Source organism: Sus scrofa, chromosome 16 (assembly GCF_054392235.1).
Source record: "Sus scrofa isolate SSC_HxYL_T2T_F1_AM1 chromosome 16, Sscrofa_HxYL_maternal_Yorkshire_Landrace_v2.0, whole genome shotgun sequence".
In the NCBI taxonomy this organism is placed as follows: Eukaryota; Metazoa; Chordata; class Mammalia; order Artiodactyla; family Suidae; genus Sus; species Sus scrofa.
The window spans coordinates 72,306,802-72,332,908 of record NC_139398.1 but is presented as its reverse complement, the minus strand read 5'-3'; positions in this window follow the sequence as shown (position 1 = coordinate 72,332,908).

The following is a 26,107-nucleotide window of genomic DNA, read 5'->3' as shown; positions in this document are numbered from 1 at the left end:
ATTCTGTTTTTCTCTTGCTGCCTTGAGGATCCTCTCTTTATCACTAACTTTTGCCATTTTTATTATGATGTGTCTTGGTGTGGGTCTGTTTGGGTTCAGTTTGTTTGGGGCCCTCTGTGCTTCTTGTATCTTGAATCCAGTATCCTTTAGATTTGGGAAGTTTCCAGCAATAATTTCTTCAAATATATTTTCCATTCCCTTATCTTTTTCTACTCCTTCTGGAATTCCTATTATGCGTAGATTGGCCCGTTTTATATTATCCCATAGGTCTCTTATATTGCTTTCCAGTTTTTTGATTCGGTTTTCTGTCTGTTGACCAGATTGAGTGATTTCCATTATTCTATCTTCCATATCACTGATTCGTTCTTCTGCATTATTCATTCTGGTTTTTACTGCCCCTAGTTCAGTTTGCATCTCTGCAAATGAATGTTCTAGTTTTTCTTGGCTCCTCCTTATATTTTCTAGCTCCTTTCTGAGGGTATCTGCATTGCTGTTCATATCTTCTCTTAATTCCTTCAGTATTTTCACTATTTCTCTTTTGAACTCCATGTCTGTCAGACTGCAGAGATCAGTTTCATTGTTGACTGTTTTAGGTGAGTTCTCCTGTTGGTTTGACTGGGGGTGGTTTCTCAGCTTCTTCATCTTGCTTGTTGTCTTCTTTCTCCTGAGGGAGTTGTACTCTCCGTTATCGGGTAGTGTTTGCCTTGTCACTGCCCTGGAATATTTCCTGAGGGCTGTCGTTGTTGGTCAATCTTTTTTTGAGGCAGTGTGGCTTTTCTGGAGTGTTGATGGGGCTAACAGTGTTTCTTTGAAGCAAAGGAGGACTTCCTGAGGGCAGACAGGACTGGGAGGTCCACCCCACGATGGTAGCAGATTTCACTTGGTTCTCAGCACCCCCTGGGGTCTTGGGCGGGTAGCAGGGCCCTTGGAGACTCAAGAGGTTCCTCCCCAGGGCAGCCCGACTCAGAAAGACCGTCTGAGATCTTTTCCCGATTCCGCCAGGCTTGTTGCAGCTTTTCTGGGCTGCAGGGGGTCCTGCCTGGAGCTGGCAGTCCTATGCAGCTGGTCCACTAGGTCTCAGCACCCCTTGGGGTCTTGGGCGGGTAGCAGGGCCTTTGGAGACTCAAGAGGCTCCTCCCCAGAACAGCCCGACTCAGAAAGACCGTCTGAGATCTTTTCCCAAGTCGGCCAGGCTTGTTGCAGCTTTTCTGGGCTGCAGGGGGTCCTGCCTGGAGCTGGCAGTCCTATGCAGCTGGTCCACTAGGTCTCAGCACCCCTTGGGGTCTTGGGCGGGTAGCAGGGCCCTTGGAGACTCAAGAGGCTCCTCCCCAGGGCAGCCCGATTCAGAAAGACCGTTTGAGATCTTTTCCCGATTCGGCCAGGCTTGTTGCAGCTTTTCTGGGCTGCAGGGGGTCCTGCCTGGAGCTGGCAGTCCTATGCAGCTGGTCCACTAGGTCTCAGCACCCCCTGGGGTCTTGGGCGGGTAGCAGGGCCCTTGGAGGCTCAAGAGGCTCCTCCCCAGGACAGCCCGACTCAGAAAGACCGTCTGAGATCTTTTCCCGATTCCGCCAGGTTTGTTGCAGCTTTTCTGGGCTGCAGGGGGTCCTGCCTGGAGCTGGCAGTCCTATGCAGCTGGTCCACTAGGTCTCAGCACCCCCTGGGGTCTTGGGCGGGTAGCAGGGCCCTTGGAGACTCAAGAGGCTCCTCCCCAGGACAGCCTGACTCAGAAAGACCGTCTGAGATCTTTTCCCGATTCCGCCAGGCTTGTTGCAGCTTTTCTGGGCTGCAGGGGGTCCTGCCTGGAGCTGGCAGTCCTATGCAGCTGGTCCACTAGGTCTCAGCACCCCTTGGGGTCTTGGGCGGGTAGCAGGGCCCTTGGAGACTCAAGAGGTTCCTCCCCAGGACAGCCCGACTCAGAGAGACCGTCTGAGATCTTTTCCCAATTCGGCCAGGCTTGTTGCAGCTTTTCTGGGCTGCAGGGGGTCCTGCCTGGAGCTGGCAGTCCTATGCAGCTGGTCCACTAGGTCTTAGCACCCCCTGGGGTCTTGGGCGTGTAGCAAGGCCCTTGGAGACTCAAGAGGCTCCTCCCCGGGGGAGCCCGTCTCAGAAAAACCGTCGGAGAATTAGGTCGATCTATTCACGGCCTGGCTAGGCTTGTTCTAGCTTTTCTGGGCTGCAGGCCTTTTCTAGGGGCCTGGTGGTGTTTGGTGCTGCTCTGTGGAAGTGTAGCCCCTCCAAAGGGCAAGCAGGCCTGTGCAGGGAGAGCCCCTGCGGTGGTAGGCTTCAGGCAATTGTTGAGGCCAGCCCTCCTGGATGGCAGGCAGCCCCAGGTTCGGCGAGAGCGTAGGGGGTGGCGGGGGTGGGGGGAGGGAATGCACTGGGAAGCACAGCTTTCTGCTAGCTAGCGGGCCTGTAAGCTTGCTGTGGCGTGGGGGGTATTCTATGGGGACCCACCCCTTCTTCTCTCCCCTCCCCAGCACGGGCGCAGACCAGGCTCTTCTCCCAGGTTCCCTCTGAGGCGGCTTTCCACTTCCCCGCCCCTAGAGTATTGCTCCCTTCCTCTGCGACAGCTTTGTTTTCTAGTCTCCCAGGCAGTCTCTGCCCCGTCAAATGGTTTAGAGACCTCCCAAGCAGTTTCCGCTCTTCCCCGCCCCCCTAGCCCGGGGACTAATCTCTGGAGCCGAGGTCTCGGTGCCCAGCCCCCACCCAGGCGGCGCCCCCCGGCCCTTTCTTGGGGACTAACCTTCGGAGGCGAGGTCTCTGTGCCCAGCCCCAACCCAGGCGTCCCCCGGCCCCCTCTCGGGGACCAACCTTCAGAGCTGAGGTCTCGGTGCCCAGCCCCCACCCAGGCGTCCCCCGGCCCTTTCCCGGGGACTAACCTCTGGAGCCGAGGATTCGGTGCCCAGCCCCCACCCAGGCGTCTCAATTTTTGGTGACTGTGCCCGTAGTTCAGATGGTCCGTTGGGTTCTTGATCGTTTTTCCGTACTCCGACTTACTGCTACACTCTTCTCTGCATCTGGAGATTCCTCCCGTTCGTTTGATCTTTCCCCCGGTAGGAGACTTTCCAGGGTGCGGGATCCCTTTCTCCTCCGCAGTTCCCTTTCGGGAGCGCCCGTCCCGCTCGGATTCACCTTCTCTCACTCTCCTCTTTTCTCCCGTTCTGCCCAATAATGTCACGAACTTCTTGCCGTTATTGGAGTTTAGGTTCCTCTGCCAGCGATTGGTTGTTGTTCTGTGCGAGTCATTTCTTCTGTAGATGTGCTTTTTTTGTTGTGTTTGTGGGAGAGGGCGAGCGTGTCCCCCTACTCCTCCGCCATCTTGTCCTCTCTCTCCTTTTCATTTTCTAAAATGATATCTTTAAAAAACCCAAATAATTTAATTCTAAAGTCCAATTTATCATTTAAAAAAATGACTTGTGTCTTATATGTTCTGTCTATCTAAAAACCTTTCATCTACCTCAAGGTTGTGAAGATTTTCTCTTGTTTTCTTCTAGAAGCTTTGTAATTTTAGGTTTTATATGTAGGCCTATGATCCATTTTGAATTAATACTTTCGTGTGCTGTGATGTAGGGGGTTAATGTTTTTGGATTTACTCTGCCAATTCTTTTTTTAAAAATTGTTTTTGCCCTTATGCTCAGGTAAGTTGGCTGTATTATTTTCTTTGTTATTTATTCTTCATGTGTTCTGAGATCATGTTGTTCTAGTCTCATAAGATGAATTGGAGAGGTTGCTGCTTTTTTTCTATTCTCTGCAATAGTCTGTGTGAGATTAAGATTATTTATTTCTTAAAATTTGGAAAAATTTACCTTTTAAACAGTCTTGGCTTGCTGGTTCTATGTGTGTATAGATACTGTTTTAATTTTAAAATTACTTATATTTTCTATGTCTTCTTTATTCACATTTAAGTTATAGTTTTATGGGAAATTATTTATTTTTATGTTTTAAAAATTATTAATGTAAAGGCACATTTTAGATTTTTTTACAAACTGATCCTTGCTAACAGTTGAGAGCACCTTGAGAGCTGTCACCAAATCTTATTTATCACCTTAGGCTCTGGCACAAGCACCAAAACCTCAGGGTTGAATAATTTGGCAAAACTGGGGTTTAGTCTGATAACAAGTTTAAATAGTTTAAACTTAAATAAAATAGAACAATTTAGTCCAATAGCAAGTCTGCAGCTCTGCCTATAAGATATGCCCAACCACTTCTCACCATCTCTCTGCCAGCCTCCTACCTCTTCAAAGCATCAGCATCTCTTGTGTAGACCTCTGCCTTAGACTCTAGACTTCCATCTTCTACTCTGGCCTACTTACTTTTTTTTTTTTTTTTTTTGGTCTTTTTGCCATTTCTTGGGCTGCTCCTGCGGCACATGGAAGTTTCCAGGCTAGGGGTCGAATCAGAGCTGTAGCCGCCGGCCTATGCCAGAGCCATAGCAATGAGGGATCCCAGCCGCGTCTGCAACCTACACCACAGCTCATGGCAACGCTGGATCCTTAACTCACTGAGCAAGGCCAGGGATCGAACCCACAACCTCATGGTTCCTAGTTGGATTTGTTAACCACTGAACCATGACAGGAACTCCCTGGCCTGCTTACTTTGGTCAGTTTCCCAAAAAACTCCCAGAAAAGTCATTTTAAACTTTCACCAGGAGTTCCTGCTCAAAACTCTCCAGCGACTTCTTACCACTTAGCATACATTCTGAACGGAGGAGAAATGTAGAGACAACAAAGGGTCTCTTCAGATTCCAAAAGCTTTCCATTTCATATAACCAATCACAACTCCTGTAACTTCCCCATAGGTACCAAATAACTCTATATTCCACCTTTGGACTCTAAGCCCACTCCCAGCCTCCATCCCACCAGTCTCTTGGCTGACTAGAATCCTCAGAATTTAGGGGACAGGTTTTTCTGCTCCTTGATGAAAATGTTTGCCTTCAAATGAACTGGTACCATTTACAGAGCTACAATGCTAGAAACCATCTTAATTCATCTCTTTCATTGTTTCAAATCTGTATCTTAATATTCCCGCTCACATTTTTCTAAATGCAAGCAATGGCCATATGGGTTATATTTTTATTTAGTAATCTTTTTCTTTCCTGTTCTTTGGAAGATAGTATTGGTTACTTAATAAGAGGTTTTACAATACAAGTTCTCCATATATTTGTGTCAATATGTAGTTATTTATTTTGATTTTGTCTTATTTCATACATAATTTCAGGCAGCTAAACTTGCAATAATTATGCTGCAGATACACCTCACTGGCTATGACACTACTGCTCTGCAAATCTTTGAGGCATCTTATAAGAATTTTTACTATAAAATAAAATATGCAAAAAAAGATATAAAGCCAGAGAAGATAGAAATTATGATGAAAGATAATCAAGCCATTAACTCCTACGTAATTACTACAGCTGAAAGAACTTTTGGTGTCTGAGCTTCCTAGCAGGCAAATTGAAAGAGGAAGTAATGACAGTGAAATTATTTGTGAAAATCATAAACAAACATGGCAGTTCCTTGGAAGAGGGAAGTCTTTTCTTGGTACCTAAGTATATATATATATTTATTTATTTATTTTGTTTTTTAAGGCCACACTCGTGGTGTATGAAGGTTCCCAGGCTAGGGGTCGAATCAGAGCTATAGTTTCTGGCCTATGCTACAGCCACAGAACCGTGGGATCCAAGCTGTGTCTGTGACCTATACCACAGCTCACGGCAATGCTGGATCCTTAACCCAAAGAGCAAAGCCTGGGATTGAACCTGCGTCTTCATGTATGCTAGTCAGATTCGTTTCCTCTGAGCCATGATGGAACTCAAACTAGATAAAGCAGCATGTTCCTTGATAAAATATGAGGAACTGGTTTTGTGGTTAATTAATCCAACTTACTTCTGCAGGATGCTTCCAGGGCTGTTGTATGCTTTGAATCTCTACTGGGGTCATATGTTTTCTAGTGGAATTTAAGTTTTTCTGTAGAGTATATATATATTTTTTTCTCTTTTTTTTTTTTTTTTGTCTTTTTAGGGCTGTACCTGAGGCATGTGGAGGTTCCCAGGCCAAAGGTCGAATCAAAGCTGTAGCTGCCGGCTATGTCACAGCCACAGCAATGCCAGATCCGAGCTGTGTCTGTGACCTACGCTGTAGCTCATAGCAATGAGCCACTATGATTGGTTCCTTGTAAGAGCTGAATACATGGAGACAATTATTAAACTTATTCCCTGATAACTATGTGGTAAAGAACAACTCAAGCATTTTTACGAGGAGAATTGTAGCATTGTCTCCTTATCTGGTAATTTTAGAGGGCAATCATAGATGATAATCAGTTAGGCACTATTTGGTGGCTGAGATATAGTTGTTAAAGGTATTATATCTGAATGCTTTTATGTTTTCCTTATGTGATGATGCACTTCGGAATTTTTTAAAAAAAATGACAGCCTCTTACTTTCTTGACTTTTCTTTCTCAAACTTGACTTCTTTCTAAGCATTTATATGAATGGGATCAAACCTTATGCCTTGTTTTCTAATTTAACTTTTTAAATTTAATGATATAACTTGAGCTTTCCATTTAGTATGTTCAAAATATGTCTACCTGGGAGTTCCCTTGTGGTGCAGTGGGTTAAGGATTTGGTGTTGTCCCAGGTTTGATCCATGGCCTGGGAACTCTACACGCCTCAAGGGTGGACAAAAACACCACCCCCCCCAAACTCCTCAAAACACCCCATCACCCCATTTTTTGGATGACAGTTGAGTTTTCTGTTGATAGGATATACAGTTATTGGTTTTCTCACCCCACTACTGATGGATACTTAGGCTTACTGGCCGACCTGATTGTCTTCATAACTTTACAGACTGGTCAAGTTCTGGAATATTCATGCAGATAAAATGTTTTCACATTCATGCAAATTACCATGAGCTAAAGAGACTAAAGAAAATCGGCTTGGCCCTAAAGGGAAAAAGGCAGCAATTTCAAAGGCATTTGAACAACAACACTAAAATAAAATTAATTAACTTTCCTTTAAACAAATTCTTTTAAGTTTTCATGGCAATTTGTGCTTGTGAAAAAATTCTTGGCATGTCTTCTACAGGGAAGACCTTTATTCTCTGTAAACTCTAAAGATAGGAGGAAAAGGGAACAAGTCCAAGTGGAAGGGGAAGACTCTGTTAATGTTGGACAGAGCAGAAACTATTTTAGCTGCATCATTGTTTGTTAAAAGGCCCTTGGAAGCAGTCTGAAACTGCACAGTTACGTCTGTAGTAAAATTTCTGCATAGAGTATTAAAATAGAGGCTGAGGAGTTCCTTGGTGGTGCAGTGGGTTAAGGATCTGGTGTTGTCACTGTTGTGCCTTGGGTTGCTGCTGTGGTGAGTGTTCAGTTCCTGGCCCAGGAACTTCTGCATGTCATGGGCATGGACAAAGCAAAATATAGGCTGGATATGAGACAGTCTCTAGTTTGTTTCCAGGCACATTATAGGTGCTCAAGTGTTTGTGGAATGAACATGGCTGTAGGATGAATGACCACATGCAAACCAGAAAGAGAGATGTGGCTGAAGTCTCATGGTAAGCCCACTCCTGCTTGGACCATAAGCCCTGAAGAATAGTTGGTGGCTCTTTGAGTCCACCTGAGGGCTGAAAAGTGATCCCACAAGTCAGGTACAGCTCATGACTTAGAGAGTGGGCAATAGGAAGAGCACTTCAACCAGGCTCTAACTCTTGAGCGCCCGGCAGAAGTTAGGGCAAGCCTCCTCATTTTCACTCCTTAATGACTTCTGTATCTTTGGGCAAGAAACTTCGGCTGACAAGGCTTTATCATCGGAGAATGGGGAACTAAAAATACCAGTCCTTATTTTGCAAGGTTGTTGCAAGGATGAAATGAAATAAATGAATATGAAAACACTTTATCAACTACTGTTATACAAAAAGTCTCATTACTTGCTAAGATTACAACGTCCTCAAACTTTAGTGTATGGATCAGAATCACTGGCGGTGCTTGCTAAGAATGCAGTTTTGAGAAATTCTATTTCCAGCCATACATAAGGCAAGAGAGCCCAAAAAACCCCCTCGCGACACAGCTCCTAGAAATGTTGGATCAAGTATAGCCAACATGATTATAAATGCATAACTGAGCTTGGAATCAAGAGAGGAAAATTCCTAGGGCCAGAAACTAGAAGGAGGAGCCGTGACTTGGAGAGGTAATTGGGGGGGGGCTGTGGCCATAGCTGCCTTGAGGGGAAGTAATCTAGAGTGATGTATTTTAGGCTAGATACAGACAGAAGACAAGGTCTGAGGCTGCCCCAAGGTGTGGAGTATGAGTTAATACCTCACTTGCCTCCCTCTCTTCTAAAGGGCATTTTCCTAATTAAAAAGGCAGACTGAAAGACAGATCTACCATTGGCAAAAGGAAGTGATGAGTCTAGCTCTCCTGGTCTGACTTCCAGGAGAGGGTGAGGGTGGGCTATGCCCTGTGGCTTACAGCACAGGCTGACCCCTTTGTGACCTCACACCACCTGCGTGGTCCACTAAGACCCCAGCCCTGAAACAAACTCCTGGTTCCTGAGTTGATGAAACGAAGGTTTGGAGGGCAGAAGTCAGAGTATTTTTCCTTGCAGGAATACCCCTCTAACCAAGTGGATGCTAGAATTAAAGCCCAGTCTAACATTAACTTGAGTTTCCAAATCTATCTGTAACCAGCCCCAGCAGAAATATAGATCTTAAGGACTTTAGACATCGAATAAAGATACAGAAAGTAAGTATCCTTAAATGTTTGAAAAGTGCAGTTTCCCGGGTCCCAATGAATCAATAACTAGTCCAGGCCTGGGAATTCACATTTTTTTTTTTTTTTTTTGTCTTTTGTCTCTTTTTGTTGTTGTTGTTGTTGTTGTTGTTGTTGCTATTTCTTGGGCCGCTCCCTCGGCATATGGAGGTTCCCAGGCTAGGGGTCGAATCAGAGCTGTAGCCACCGGCCTACGCCAGAGCCACAGCAATGCGGGATCCGAGCCGCGTCTGTAACCTACACCACAGCTCACGGCAACGCCGGATCGTTAACCCACTGAGCAAGGGCAGGGACCGAACCCGCAACCTCATGGTTCCTAGTCGGATTCGTTAACCACTGCGCCACGACGGGAACTCCGGAATTCACATTTTAAGTAAACATCCCAAAGGAGTAAGATGCAGATGGCTCTCTCACAAGACTCATTGGGAAATGTAACTGCCAATTTCCCCACATTTATTCCATTGGCCACTTGAAACACTAAAGGTATCCACTCTTGGTTCTCCCTCCACATTACTGAGTTAAAAGGATCTGCCACCTCCTTTTTTTTTTTTTTTTTTGGCTGCACCCACAGCACATGGAAGTTCCCTTGCCAGGAATTGAATCCTACCTATAGCTGTGATCTGTAGCGCCACAGCGGTGGCAATGCCAGACCCTTAACCCACTGTGCCCGGCCAGGGATTGAACCTGTGCTTCTGCAGTGACCTGAGTCACTGCAGTTGGATCCTTAACCCACTGTACCACAGCAGGAACTCCAAAAGGATACCCTTTAATTGCAAATTTCATTTTCTCCTTTTGTGGCTATTCAGGCTTTATCAGCTTTCTGACTTCAGTGGATAATTAGGTAGGTAGAATTTTTCTCCCCTGGCCTAAAAAACAAGCAAACAACAACAAATAATGATACTGAACCAACACAGAGTGTAAATGGAACTGACATTTTTCTTCCCCTCATCTGCCTTCTGTTTCACTGGCCTCCCAAGAGTATTGCCGCTTATCCCATACAGACTGGAGATGCCCCCTTGCCTTGTTATGACCTATGGAGGTGAAAATGGTACATGATGAGACATTGAGGCAGATGGCAGCATTCTTTTCTGTTTATGTTCTTTCCATACCGAAAACTTGTCATTACTCCAGATGCATTTTGCCCTTCAGAGGAGGGTTGGGGCAAGGAAAAATCTCAAGAGAACAGCCACCAGGAAAATTTTAGCCCTAGCTCCCCATCTTCTCTGTGTTTGTTGCTTTTTTATCTCTTGAACTCAACATGAGAAGGGTTTACTTTTGAAAGCCCTGTGCAGGAAAGAGTTGTTTTTCCTATCTTTGAGCTGTTCCGCCATCTGTCCCAATTTCTTCCTGGTTTCCTGTTATTTTCATTCTGCCTTTTATAAAGATTAACATGCGGCGCAACCCATATTCTATTAAGCTTGTCTCCTCACTACTTTATCTCATTAACTGCTTGATCACTGTGAATAAAAATAATCTTCCATTAAGTCACAACTTCAAACGTCTGGGAGACTTTAGATCAAGCAAACCTTCAACAGCTTAAAAAAAAAAAACACTCTTTAAATCCAAGAGGTTCACTTCAAAGGAAAACCTATGGGTGTTCTCAGCCCAACTGACAGGTAAATAGTCATTTGTAACTAAAGATATGCAAGTGAGAAAACACAGCTTACTCTGGAGTTTGGAGCTGCTCTTAACTTTTTCCCTGGTTAAGGCAACTTAGAGCTGGCCCTGGAATGGGATTGGCTTGGATCACACAACATCCTACACACAGAATCAGTAGGCAACGGTGTTGCTTTCCATCCAATTTCATACCCAATTTTTCTATTTCCAGAGTTAATACAAAAAGAAATAAAAGAGGAGTTCCTGTTGTGGCTCAGTGGGTTAAGAACCCAACATGGTGTCTGTGAGGATGTGGATTTGATCCCTGGCCTCACTCAGTGGGTTAAGGATCCAGCATGGATGCAGGCTGTGATGTAGGTTACATATGTGGCTCAGATGCAGTGTTGCTATGGCTGTGGTATAGGCCTGCAGCTGCAGCTCTGATTCGATCCCTAGCTCTGGAACTTCCATATGCCACAGGTGCAGCCATTAAAAAAAAAAAAAAAAAAGAAGAAAAGAAAAAAAGAAGAAAAGGAAGGGGTAGTAGGATTATATCACCCCAAGCAGATATAACCACTGTTAATATTTTGATAGTCCTCATAATTTTTATGTGTGTGTATATGTGTGTGCATGTGTGTAAAAGCAGTATAATGTGCATAGGCTTTTGTAGCCATTCTTTTTTCTGCTTCAGTGTATTTTCTTCATGCAAAGGGTAACTTTTGTGTTAGCTGTTGGCTTTGCCTGGATTGCCCTTCTTTCTCTTGGGAGCCATTTTGATCTCCCCAACCTATCTCTTCCCCCTTGGATGTTCTCATCGCTTAGCAGTTTTCTTCTGGGCACTGATCACGGTTGTAACTTTTTATTCCTGCCAGATTTTTTTTTTTTTTTTTTTTTTTTGTCTTTTTGCCTTTTCTAGGGCTGCTTCCTGTGGCATATGGAGGTTCCCAGGCTAGGGGTCTAATCGGAGCTGTAGCCCCTGGCCTATACCAGAGCCACAGCAACGCGGGATCCAAGCTGCATCTGTAGCCTACAGCACAGCTCACAACAACGCCGGATCCTTAACCTACTGAGCAAGGCCAGGGATTGAACCCACAACCTCATGGTTCCTAGCCGGATTCGTTAACCACTGCACCATGACGGGAACTCCTCCTGCCGGATTTTTGATTGTCCCGTCTCTCCCACTAGACTGTGAGCCTCATAAGTATAGGAATTCTGTTTTCTCAAGGCTCAGCACAGTGCCTGACACACAGTAGAAGCTTTAAGAACTTTGGTTTGGATGAATGAACAAGTTTTCATGCTTTTCTCCAGGCACAGATAACCCATTGTCTGTCCAGCTATAGTTTAGTTAGAAGTTGCTTTTTGGCTCTCATAAATGGGAACATGAGCATCTTTGTATGCAATGGCTGTGCCCACATCTTTGGTTATTTCTTGAGAAAAAAATCCTAGTAATATTTAGAGGGTATGGGACACTTTAGAAAAAAATCCTAGTAGTATTTAGAGGGTATGGGACACTTGATGCCTTAGATACATGCTTTTAAATTGTCTTCCAGAGAGATACCAATTATTGCACAGTCTCTAGTAGTAGAGGAGAATCCCTGTTTCCATACATCCTTGTAAACATTGTCATTTTAAAAGTTTTTTTTTGATAATTTGCATTTTTTCCTGCAAATTAACGATCTCTAATCTTTGTCTATCTTTCTACTTGGCCATCTTATTTTTCTGTATTTATACAATTCTGTAAATTAAGATTTTGGCCGAGTATCACAGAGTCTATATTAACTTAAATCTTATTTATTTGCATAGATGCAAAGCTCTCCATCACTTTCCTTTATTGTTTTTATCTTTTATACTTTAAAGCTTTTCTCAGACTAGGATTATAGAAATAGTAACTCAGAAAAAAACCTAAGGGTGTATGTATGAGTATGTAGTGGGAAAGGGCTTGATTAATCTATAAATGATACTGGTGAATTGGTCAGTTATATGGAGGGGAAAAAGTTATTCTCATCTAAACCTTTACATCAAAATATTATCCAGATGGATTCGAATCAAATTTTAAAAAGTATAAAAGAACTAGAAGAAAATACTGGTGAGTATGTGATTCTACTCATCTGTCTTATTTGACTGAATACTCAGATTTTAGAATACTCAAAGTAATCTAAGAATTACTTTGGATAAAAAATTCTTATTGTTAAAATTTTATTTAGAAATTTTGATCAGAAATTTCCCAAGTTCAGTGTTGATAGGGAGTGTCAACCTCTTGATCTTTTAATCCAGGTATCTTTTTCTGAACTGCTCAACACTTTTCCTAGTTGAATTAAGCCACACTAAGCAAATAGTATGATGGAGAAAGGACCCTGACCTTGAAGTTAGAAGACACTGTGTCTAGTCCAATCTTTATCTCATTACTCATCACATTTTGAGGTCATTTTAGGTTAGATATTCTCTTAATCTGTAAAACAGAATAGCAAAAATCCCTGTCCTGTCTACATCACAGAATTGTTGGGAAGTTCAAGTCAGATACTATAAAAGAACAGGTTTTTTTTTTTTTTTTTTTTACTGATAAGTGCTGGATCCCATTAAAAAAAAGCACAATGTGCTTTACATGATTGCTGTTTTTATTCCTAGATATCTTTCCTACAAAACTTATTTCTTTAAGAGCAATTTTGTTCCCCTGTACATACTCCTAGCAGGATGGCTTTGCTTAATAGATTTTATTTTGCAATGATTAAGAGCTCTGACTCTGGAGCCCTGCCAAGTTTGGTTTGAATCCAGGTTCTGTTATTTGTATTGGTGTGACCTTGGGCAAGTTACTTAATCTCTCTAAGCTTCAGCTTTCCCATCTTTGAAAAGAGGATAATAATAGCACCTGTTTTGATAAATCAAGACTCTTTAGTTATGTCAGTAATCCAAATTATAGTTGCTGAAGCGAAAAAGGGAATATGGTAGCTAATCGTCTCTGTCTCGCTAACTCACTGTCATACTCTCCAGGAGTGGTGAGTTAAGGTATGATCTTGTTGCCCTCCTTTTATTTGCTGCTTCTTTTTGTCTCAGTTGTTTTTTTGCAAACAGGATTTGTCCACAGGGCAGAGAAGGTGTTGCCATCCCTCATTTACATGATCAAGTTCTTTAACTTGAAATTTAAACTATTTACTGATTTTTAAAACGAGTGTTAAGATGGTCTTAATTAGTTCTGCTTTGGTCATTTCCCCACACTAGACCATCATGTGGGCTGGTGAGGGGGTTCTCTGACTGTTTAGATTGTTCTGCCTGCCCTCTTATGGCTGTGGTGTGAGGTACAGCACTATCATAGGATTGGAGAATGAGAGAAGCAGTTCTCGGAAGGAAAGGGGGTTGTGTAGGGTGTGTAAACAAAGATAATCAACATCTATTATTTTCCTCATAGGATTCTATGAGTTTTTAAAATTTAAAATTTAATTTTAAAATTATTTTACTTTATTATTTAAAAAATTTTTTATCTTTCATTTTTATTTTTTGCTTTTTAGAGCTGCACCCACGGGCATATGGAAGTTCCCAGGCTAGGGGTTGAACTGGAGCTACGGCTGCTGGCCTCTGTCACAGCCACAGCAATGCGGGATTGAAGCTGTGTCTGCCATCTACATCACAGCTCATGGCAGTACCAGATCCCTGACCCACTGAGCAAGGCCGGGGATCGAACCTACATCCTCATGGATACTAGTTGCATTTGTTTCTGCTGCACTGAAATGGGAACTTCGCGAGTTTTAAATGTTAGAACTTTTTTTTTGTACCAGTGGTATGTAGCAAATGTTTAAGATAAAAAAAAAAAAGAGAAGAAAAAGTCAGCTCTTCCTATACTTGTTTCATTGGAATATTCACTGGAACTGGGGTATTTGTGCCTAGGCATCTTGCAGGTACTAGTTGCCTTCTGAACTGCTGTGGTTCGCAGTCTTTGAGTAAATTTATTGTAAACATCTAGGAAAGAGTTTTAGGTGGTCATATAATAAGAGATGAAAGTGGGCTATGTTATTCATCACGGGAATTAGTCAAGAGAAGGGCACTGGGAGCTGGAGGATCGAAAGAGGACTCTCCCTTCTGACTAGGAGTTGGTCATAATAAATACTCATATCAGCGGGAGCTGTAGGAATATACTAGCCTTGAATTTCTACTGCCATTCCCAACCTTCCTTCAGAATCAGTCTTAATCATGGTGCCCCTTTGTTTTCTTTCTTTTCAATTGGTGAGTCTGCTCCTCCAAGATTTTTGACCTTGTGTTCTTTTGTCTCCTCAGACTTGGATTTATCTTAGTTTTGACATTTTCTTTTAGTCTGACTCCAGACAGAGATAAAGGCTAGTATCAATAGATAATGAGAATAATGGAAATTAGTTTAGCTTCTTGGTTTTTGTTGTATGGTTGAGACAAGAAAAAAAAAAAAAAAAAAAGGCTGAACCTTTTGCCTTGGAACCATGAAACACTCTTCTTATTTAAGCACCATCAACTTGAAGTTGAAGCTTCCAACTGGCATAGATCATCACAGCAAGCAAGCAGGCAAATCTATTGAAATAAACCCAATTTCTTCTTAAAGACAGACATTGGGAGCACATAAAAAATCATGTGTAGCAGGTTGTATTTTAGGGGGTAATTTTCCTTGATTATAAACAACATTTTGACATACTTGTCTCTGGAACAGCTATGAGAAAATGTTCAAGTGAATAAATAGTTTCTGCATTTCATGATGTGATTTTAATTCCTCCATCTCGGCTGCTTAGGGATGACAGCTTAATCTGATATCACTGAAAATAAGAATTATCTATATTTCCATGATCACTGAAAGTTCACATTGGATTGTAAACTCAGATAGAACTGACCTGAGGCTTATCGGAGTTGAAGCAAAGGAACTGCACGAGAACAGAGAAGATTTAATCAGAAAGAAAATTCTGCTTCCGAAACAGTCATTGACCCCAGTGAAAGACGCTCGAGTTTATGAGGAAGGAGGACAGGAGATGAGAAACCGAAAAAAGGAATGTTTCAAATATTAAAAAAAAAAAATAACGTTTTTTTCTTCTGGTAACTTCTCCACTTGGTTAGGTTTAATAGAAAGTAATCCTGCATATTCCTAGGGACATCTGGAGATGTTCTTGAGGCAGGGGACGGAATGGAGATCTCTGCCACAGAAGAATATAGCACTGACTAGTAATAGTGTATGTTTTTGTTTGCCATGCCTTCTTTGCAGCTGACTTGCCTCCCCCTTCTCATGGTAGCTGGGCTGCTTTTTTTGGTAGATATGATTTTTATTGCCTCTTTTCCTGGATACTAATCAGATTCTTAACCCACTGAACCACAGTGGGAACCCTGTATCATCTCTTTTCCTAATGGGGATGTTCGGGGAACCAAGGTTACAGTAATGAAAGCAACTCTAGAGCAAATACCCAAGCCTGTGGTCTTGCAGTGACATCCTGAACTCACAGCCCATCTGGGGGCTGGAGTGTTACTGAGGCAGAAGTGCATTTACATCGCCCTGTTCTGATACTATTCGGGGCAGACAGATGTGGGCATCAAAGCTGTTGCTATTGGAGGATTTTTCTGCTCAGGCGGCATGATGTACTGTAGATGAAATTTTAATTTTAGCAAGTAGGATGATTGTTACTTTCTAATGCTTCTGATTAAGGTCAGCAGCAGACATTACTGGAGAACAACGAAAATTGCTTTCATGAGCAGATGACGTGGGAAAGAAAATCATTTTTTTTTTCTGTCTTGAAAAATGAGGGGATACCAGAAGGAAACGAGTTAGGTACAGATTGTATCAGTTATCTAATATACTGGGATAAGCCACTGCAAAATGTAACTACTTAAAGCAACACTCATTTAATTACTTGTACTTTTACAATTCGGGCAGGGCTCAGCTGGGCTGGCTCATCTCTGCTCTGTGTGGTGCTGGCTGACCTCACTCATGCGTTTGTGGGTCAGCTGACTGGTTCCCTAGTAATTGGCATGGTGCCTTGGTTCTCCTTTGGATGGCTCCTCAGTAGGAATGGCCTAGGTGTCTTATACTTCATTGGCAACTTCCAAACCACACAACATGAAACTCAACCCCCTTAAGAAACATTTCATTCCCTTCACTGGACCATTTGCTGTACCTCCTGAGAATGTGTCACAAATGTTCTCAGAAAAGACTCTTCTCCTGGAGCTATCCTGCCCTCCCAGGTGCTGCAGTGTTTGCCTGCCCTTCCATGTAGTTCAGCATGGCAAAGATGCCATTGGAGCTGGCTCTACTGCATGCCTTCATCCATACATTGGACCCTCATGTCCCCAAAGCAGCGTGGCTCTCTGGGGCCAGGTAGGAGCACTGTTCCTTCCCTCTCGGGGCTACTCTTTTGGAAGGAACCCAAGAAGGACTTCTGTGTTGTCATTTTGTTCAACTTTCTCCACAACTGTTGTTGTTCATCTGTTTCAGACACGAGTCCAGCATGGGCTTGGCTGGGAATGACTGGATTTGCCCAAGGGCATCATGCTGAATTAACCTAATGACATTTTGTTTGATTAGGCCTATCATGCCCCATTCTTTCTATCTTTAGGGTGAATTTTCCCAGGTCCTGATTTTCTAGACAGCTTCTGATCTTCATGTAACTGTCGAGCTTGGACTCCTCCTTTACCCGCCATCCCTCCCTTGAACCAGTACTGTCATCAAGTGAGGTATGTCTCATCTTAGAGGTGAAGGAAGACAGGGAATAGGAAATTCAACTGCCTTGATTCAGGCAGTCACTGCAGGTTAGGGCAAAAAAAAGTGGGAGTTCAGGGCTCTATTTAGTCCATATCTCAGTTGGCAAATCCTCCTTATCCTAAGAAATCAAAGACATCCTGTGGGGGTAGCAACGAGATACACCATATGGTGTTCTGCTCTTTCTCACCCTTTTAATTTGGCTCATTGTTCAATCTTAATTTGCAATTGTCACAGCTGTGATCACATCCCCATGTTCCACCAACTTCCCCAAACCCTTGAATCTGAACCCATGGTGGCTTTCATTTCATTTTTTTTTCTTGTTATTAAGAAAGGTTATGTTGTCACAATGGGTAAAGCTAGCTCTTCAGTGAGGCAAAACATTTTTTTTTTTGGGGGGGAAGAGATAATTCTAATTTCATGTTAAGCCTCCGAATGGGCTGCAACTGTGGAACCTCAAGTGCAGGGGAGTTGACAACTCAGCCATAATCAAGCTAACTGAATTGGACGGAGCAATGTGAGACATAATTAGCAATTCCGTTCAGCGAGCTGTCTCCTGAAAAACTTAAAATACCTTCCAGGCCTCATGCATATTCAGTGCCTCATTTGCTATTGTTTTTATCCAACAGGTTGAAATTCAAAAGGAAAAAATTCTGAGTTGTCTGTCTTACTTTTATCCTCTGCATTCTCCTCTCTTTTCAGCAACTCCCCCTCCCCACGCCAGTCCCATTTCAATACAGCAGGTCACCTCGATGCCAACCTCACGTTGACAAATACAAAATACTCTGAGCACATTTTTTTTTTTTCTTCTCTTGCTCATGCCTTTGTGAGCCTTTTCTCTCAACTCGATAAACTGGGCAGGTGCATGTTCCCTGGGGAATTATGACCATTTGGGTGTTGTGGTCAGGCTTCTGTTGAGGATTCTTTCTGTCACGTGGTTACTGGGTCATGAGTTATGGGTCTGTGTTGAAGTGGAGATTGATTAATGATCGTACACTTTCTCTCCTGATCTCCATCCGCCTTCATGGGCTAGGCTTTCACTTTCTTTGATGTTCCAGGTGGCTGGGCTGTTGTCTGTGGATGTGCAGGAAGATCTTAGAGGCAATGAGAGAAGCAGGGGAAAAAAAAAGTCAAATACATTCGCATCTGTTCACTGTGTCCCCTGGCTAGCTGAGCCTATAAGTTGCCCAAGAGAATGTTGTTTGCTTGGCACCCAAAAGATTCTAGAAGGACCCCTGAGGAATGATTGGTTGCTTGGAGAGGCAACATAGTGCCATGTAAATAAGAGTCTGAGTTAGATCTAGTATCCAATCCTGGTTTTATTCTGTGTGGTCTAAGCTGTTGTCTTGACCAAGTTACTTGGACTCCCTAATCTTTAAGCATTTCATCTGTAAAATGAAGGTCAGAACAACCTGTGTGCAGTTGTTATGAGGATTACAACTGATAATGTACAAGGAGGACCTAGCCAAGCATCTGGCACATTATTGGTGCTCAATAACTGGGGTTTTCTTTTTTATTTAAGTTCTTCCTTTTTCTCATCTTAGTCTTCCACCTCCTCTCCTTTCTGCTTTATTGTATATTCCAATACAATACCAGGACACCTAATATCAGGAAATGTAAAATAGGCTAAATTTTCAAGGAAACTCCTCAGTACTTTCTTTTTTTTTTTTTTTTTGTCTTTTGTCTTTTTGTTGTTGTTGTTGTTGTTATTGCTATTTCTTGGGCCGCTCCCGCGGCATATGGAGGTTCCCAGGCTAGGGGTTGAATTGGAGCTGTAGCCACCAGCCTACGCCAGAGCCACAGCAACGCGGAATCCGAGCCGCGTCTGCAACCGACACCACAGCTCACGGCAACACCGGATCGTTAACTCACTGAGCAAGGGCAGGGACCGAACCCACAACCTCATGGTTCCTGGTCAGATTCGTTAACCACTGCGCCACGACGGGAACTCCTCCTCAGTACTTTCAATCTCTTTCCCTACAGACTTTCCAGCAATTAGTAAATGCTGATCTAAATTTCATCTTCTTTTCCTTTCCCTATTAATATCTGGTAAAGGTGACTGGCCAAAGATATATGTTGAAGGAGATATATGTTAAAGGAGAATTTCAATATTTTTCTAATCCTAAATTCCTTGAAGCATCACTGTATTTCTTCACTCCAAAATAGCCTCTTTCAGATTTTATTCTTTCCATTTGGGGAGCATTTAGAATATGACAAGTGCATTGATAAAATTTCATGTTAAAATTTCCCACTTGCTGACCTAACTTGGATGCTGAAGTTCTGATTTTCACATTTATTTATTTATTTTTTACAATGAAAAGTAGGATGTGAAGGCATACCTGGGCTTGTAAATATTTTAAAGGTGACTGAGATGCACTCTAAATGGATACCTGTATCATATTTGCTGGTAATTTTGGTAGAGAATTTCAAGGGGAAATAAGACAAGGAGAAAGGTCACCTGGGTTGTGAATCAGATGAGAAGAGTTGGAAACTTGTTCCTTTTCAAAGCCACATTTGCCATAGGAATTCATAGTTCACAGGATGAAAAATGAATGCAAGACTGGATTAAGTAGAAACATTTCCTTCCCTCTGCCCATTCCAGAAAGCCAGTAGAAATGGATGCATAGGAAGAAGAGAAGCCTTTGGAAAGAATGTGTTAAACTCCACCCATGGAAAGAGATGAATGCCTTGAAGATGCGGAGAAAGTGAAAGATGGAAAAGAATTGGTGGTTGCTCAGCAGCCATGGAGAGAATTTGGCTGTGAACAAATTCCAAAATAGTTTCCATGTCATAAAGGTGGGGAATAAGGTGAAAGGTTCACTAGAAATCATGACCCCTTTGACTGAATAGACTCAGATATTTAAGATACCCTCCTTGTGTCTCAAGCAGGAGCCTGGTAAACAATACTTACCAAAGAACTGAGGAAGCCAATACCCCAAAGAATGGGGATGAAAACAGCATCTGGAGTTTTGAAGCATAGGAAGTTCTGCACACTGTTAACAGTGAAACATACCACCCTTCACCTCCTTGAGCAAAAGTTCCCAGAGTTTTGAGACGAATTAATCTGGTGTTTCTACTTTAACCCCAATAGAAGCCTAAATCCTGAAAAGTCTCTGCAAAAAGTGTATTTTGTTGACAGGTGATTGTATAGGGTATAACCTCCTACAAAAATCTTGTCTAAATCCACCAGGATGGTGAAAATGAATGATACTATATCAAAGTCATGGCTGTATTTGCTGCATGGCCTTCGATTTTTTGCTTCTTTTTCCCTTACGCTTTTTTTGAGTCTATTGAGAAATCTTATTAAAAATCACAAACTGAACAGCAGACCTTTTTTTTTTTTTTGAGAACCAGAAACAGATTTTAAATGACAAAAAAACCCTCCTTTAATCTTTTTGTAACATCTTGACAGTTGTGCCAGAAGATGTCTGCTTCTGCCTTCAAAATATAATTGCTTTTGGTCTGAAATAATTCATTTCTTACTCTTTTTCCACTACTAGAAATCCTTGCCCTTTAAGCTGGATATTTTCTCTTAATTTCATGGCTCCGTTTTTTTGGAAGGTAATGGGAAGGGGTAGGGAGTCAGGAGGCCAAGGAGACTGGAGTGTATGTCGTTAACACAGTACTATACCTTGTGAGATAAAGAGAGCATCTGTGAACTAAGGAACAAAAACTAAAATATTTTGTCATAAAAATTAGGTTTACTGTCACAGTGTTGAATATCTAGTGTCCTCAAAGACATTCAACCTTTTAAAATCCATCTTAGCTTCGTTCTATTGTTTTGTTTTTAATAACAAGTGAAGTCATATCATTGTTGAAAATCTTAGCTGTTGGTGTCTGAAAGATCCCAAATCTTGTGTTTTCTCCAAAGAAGCACTTTAGAAACATCGAAATTGGAATTCACATTGTGGCTCAGTGGTTTAAGAACCAGACATAGTGTCTGTAAAGATGTGGTTTTGATCCCTGGCCTCGGTGATCAGGGTAAGGATCTGGCGTTGCCACAAGCTGCAGCACAGGTAGAGATTTGGCTTGGATCCAGTGTTGCTATGGCATAGGCCAGTGGCTGCAGCTCCAGTTCTACTCCTAGCCTGGGAACTTCCATATGCTGCAGGTGCAGCTATGAAAAGGAAAAAAAAAAAAAAAGGAACATTGAAATAAGAGTGTCATCAGATTTCCATAAAATCTCATCTATGGACTTTATAGCACATTTCTGATCTGTAGAATAACCTAATGAGAGTCAGAAATAGATGATCTCAGCAAGAGGGGGAGCTTTGGAGGAGGGGGATGGAGAATTTAGGCATAAGTGAGAATCCATGAGTCGCTTGGTGTGTTCTAATCCCTAAACTCAAGTCATGAACAGCAGAAGAAGAAAAAAATTAAAGGAAGGAGTTCCCATCGTGGCAGCGGTAACGAACCCAAGTAGTATCCATGAGAACTCGCATTTGATCCCTGGCCTTTCTCAGTGGGTTAAGGATCTGGTGTTGCTGTGAGCTTTGGTGTAGGTCACAGATGCGGCTCAGATGTGGCGTTGCTATGCCAGGGGCAGCTGCAGCCCTGATTGGACCCCTAGCCTGGGAACTTCCATATGCTGTGAGCGAGGCCCTAAAAAGATTAAAAAACAAACAAAACAAAACAAAACAATAAAAACAGGAAAAAGAGAATGAGAAATAGAGTCAGAGGTATTGCCCGTCACAGTAAAACTAATAGCCTGGGCTTCTTGCAATGTAGTGGAAATTTTTTTCTCATACGTTTCTGTCATTTTTTTCCAAACCAGTTCTGTAAGAGTAAGTGTGGTCCATCAACTCTTTTTTACTCAGTTTTATGATTGTTTTTGGCTTCTTTGCATCAAATCTTCTCTATTGCCACTGGAGCTCAGAAGAGGACCACACCAAGCATGTTTGGGTGTGTATTGCAGGGGGCTTATGGGATTAAGCAACTCTGTGCTGCCCATATCTGTCCAGATTTGATCTATTGGATGAATTGAGATTTGTCTAGTAGAGCAGTTTCTCTGCTTTTCTGCCTTTTTTTTTTTTTTTTTTGAGAAAATAGGAAATGCAGAAATAAAAGGAGGGAAAAAGGACCCCTTGGAAACTGTATCAGGTATACTGTTGCTTCCATTCACCTGGAGGCTACTTAGGTATTGAGGGCCAGGATAGAACAGTACATTTGTATGTTGGCAGGAACCAAGGTGCGTTTGAAGAAGCAAGTCCAAGTCCAGGTATTCTTCTTTCTTAGGGGAAACAAGGATGAGAATAAACATGCATTGAGTCTGTCCTATGGGTTGAGTATTGTGCTTGATGGTTCCCATAATGTGTGATCAGATCTCTCTCTGATTCCCAGAAAGACCAGGTTATCCATGTTCTGGGGAGGAGCAATTATCTTAAAATTAAACTCATAGTTTATGCTGTATATTCCTTTGTTCTTTTAGGTGATTCCCAATGGATAAGAACCAACATTCAATCTTGCTAGTTGGGTCCAAGACCTAAAAGTAAGAAATTGATGATTTTATGCCTTCTGGGTCACACACTCTGATATCATAAAAGTATACCCACTCCACACCCACTCCCCAGGGGGTAGACCTTTTGTTTTTCTAACTCACTTTAAGAGCTCATATGTCATTTTCACTTCTCTTGTAATTTAATGTAATTTGTCCTTCTGGAGATAAAGGTTTTGTTCAGCCCTCGCAGTCCAATTTCCAAGATCCTTACTATACTCCATTTTTTTTTTTTTTTTTTTTTTTTTTTGCTGCACCCAGAGCATGCAGAAGTTCCCAGGCTAGGCACTGAACTCAAGCCACGCTGTAACCAGAGCCAAAGCAGTGACAATGCCGGATCCTTAATCTGCTGAGCCATGAGAGAACTCCAACACTCTATTGTTTTTTTTTTTTTTTTTTTTTGCTATTTCTTTGGGCCGCTTTACTGTTCACAGGATATGTATTTATTTTGTCTTTTTTTTTTTTTGCTTCGGGCCACTTCCGCGGCATATGGAGGTTCCCAGGCTAGGGGTTGAATCGGAGCTGTAGCCACCGGCCTACGCCAGAGCCACAGCAACGTGGGATCCGAGCCGCGTCTGCAACCTACACCACAGCTCACGGCAACGCCGGATCATCGTTAACCCACTGAGCAAGGGCAGGGACCGAATCCACAACCTCATGGTTCCTAGTCGGATTGTTAACCACTGCACCACGACGGGAACTCCTCTGTTGTTTTTTAATTCTACTCTTTCCTTTTCTTTTTTTTTTTTTTTTTTTTTTTTGTCTTTTGTCTTTTTGTTGTTGTTGTTGTTGTTGCTATTTCTTGGGCCGCTCCCACGGCATATGGAGGTTCCCAGGCTAGGGGTCGAATCGGAGTGTAGCTGCCGGCTTACACCAGAGCCACAGCAACACGGGATCCGAGCTGCGTCTTCTACGTACACCACAGCTCTCGGCAACGCCGGATCCTTAACCCACTGAGCAAGGCTAGGTATTAAACCCGAAACGTCATGGTTCCTAGTTGGATTCGTTAACCACTGCGCCACGACGAGAACTCCAAATTCTACTCTTCCTTCTTAGGAGCATAGCTCTTATCTGTTTCAGTCTTGGGGATGCCAGCAGTTGTATGCAAATCTAGTAATCCTTTATTTTTATTAGAGGCCTGGGGTTATGAGGTAACCAACCCTTCAGGAACCATCTCATTTTATTTGTACAACAGCTTCGTGAGGAAGGTCATACCTCCTTATTTTTATACCTGAGGAAACTAAGATCCAGAATTAGATAATTTTTTAAATCACTTAAGTAGTGCATGATAGAGCCAGAAGTTAAACACTGGTCTCTTTGGGTCAAGTGGAGGTGCCTACATTCCTTCTATACAATGATCTCTTAAAATCTAACATTTACTGAACTGACTACCAATGGGTCATGTACTGCGACAAATTTAAGATGCTGAGGAATCCTAAACTGAAGATGTCATGAGAGTTGAAGATTGTTGGCTACCTGAAATACTGTGATGACAGAGGTTCTGTGGTCCTGTCGACACTGGATGGAAAAAAATGCTGGGTTTCATTGTTAATATCTATCATGGGAGCATAATAGTGTGGCTTGGCCAATTATTTGTCTCTTCTCAGAGTCCCCTAACAATAGCAGGGTTAGGATGAGAGTGTATTTAAGAGCTGACTCCCCAGTGTATGTAGCTGTGATGCCTTGAGGAAATTAACCAAACCAAATCTCTATTATCTCATTCTTTAAATGAGAGTGATCACAGTATCTACTTTGGGGTTATGGAGAGGCTGAATGAGACAATGCACTTAAAGCACATAAGGCAGTGCTTAGCACATTAGGTCTTTGTTAGAGAGAAATGTAATGAGAATGGAAGGTTAACTTCATAGACCACTCACAATCTTACCTGTCTTTCTCTCATCTTGGGTTACCTCTCTTAAGGATACCTAGTTGACATAGTTTTCACAGTGACTTAAAAGAGTAATTATTTCCTCGTATAGTTCCATGACAAATTTCTCTTCACTTCCTTGAGATTAGAAGTCCTAATGTGGCTAATTGATTTAGTCAACAATGAGCACTGAATGCTGAAATGTGACACTTGGGTGAGAAATCTGCAAAACCACAGAGGAAGGCATTATCCTTTTTGAAAAATCAGGATGCACGTAATCACTTTAAGGGACTGCATGAGGTGCAGGGGAGAGAAAACTCTGATATCTATGTTTTGGGTAAAGATGATAATGCTTTTGCAGATCAGTTTCTCTTCTGTGCTGACTTCTTGTGAGATAAGAAAAATTTGAAAGGGTTCGGGGAGGGGCTGTAACTGAGAAATGTAGCCACAAACCACTGTTTCTTGTCCCAGTTCCATTAGCACCGCACAGTCAAGTGCTCCAGTATCATGAGGGTACTTCGGTATCTTGTAATTGCCCTGTGCTTCAGTCAGGAGACGGGTAATTGCTCCTATGGGCCATGGATTTCCTGCTAGCTGCAGCTGATTGAAACCAGCCATTTATTGTGGTTAAAAACCCCAGACATACTGCAGTGTTTACAGATAAACCTTCTGTGCGACAGTCATTTACTCTACCCAGCCATCCATATATTAAAGATATTACACACGACCCCCTCCTTTTCTCTTGAAGACAGATCAACTGTTCTTTTCAGTTTGATTAAATTTCACTATGTGGTGTTGATATGCCAACTCTTTTATTTCATAGCTTATGCTTTAAATGAAGTTGCAGTTCTTTGGACCTAAGTTCTATTTTGGGGTAATTGTTAATAGCCACACTACTGTTGCGTTAGAGACTTTTGCAAAGTTCTTTATTCCTCTGATAAGCCAAGTTCATATATTAACCTGTATGTCTGTTGATACCTTCAAGAATATGAATCTAGTAAAGGGAAGCCTCTACTCTTTGGCAATCATGACTTTTTTTTTGGCTTTTGAGAGGCTGCAAGGGGATTGTGTGTTTTCTAATTTTAATGACACTTGCATCTGCAATGGACACAATGGGTGATGTTAGTATCACGAGGTGGACCACACTCTGTGTCCATACTCACTTTGTGGAGGTTCCCAGTTCTCCTTGCAGTTTGATTAAAATTGGGCCTTAGAGACTAAACGAGCAGTTTGACATCTACATGATTCAAGTCTGTCTAATGGATCTCAAGATTTGGGGTGGTTTTAATTCAATTTCTCTACTTATGAATAGTAATATTGGTATCATCTTCTACTTGCTCCCTTTATTCTTGCACCAAGCATGAAAAATAAGGATGCCTAGGGGTAAACTGGGAGTGCCCTGAACTTGTGAAATCAGAAACGGCTATTCTCATCACACTTTTCTTTCCTTTTTTTTTTTTTTTTAAACTTCTCTACAAAGCTGTAAACTTTGTTGGAATTCACGAGTAATTTATCTTATGGTAGAAATGAAATGTTTGAATCCATTAAAAAAAACTCAAAACTGAGTGTGTTCTCCAAGTCCATGAGTTTCTTTGAATTTCTTTTCTGTGGAAAGGTTCATTTATATATGTATATATGAATATATATATATATATATGAATGACTAGGTCACTTTGCTGTATGGTAGAAGTTG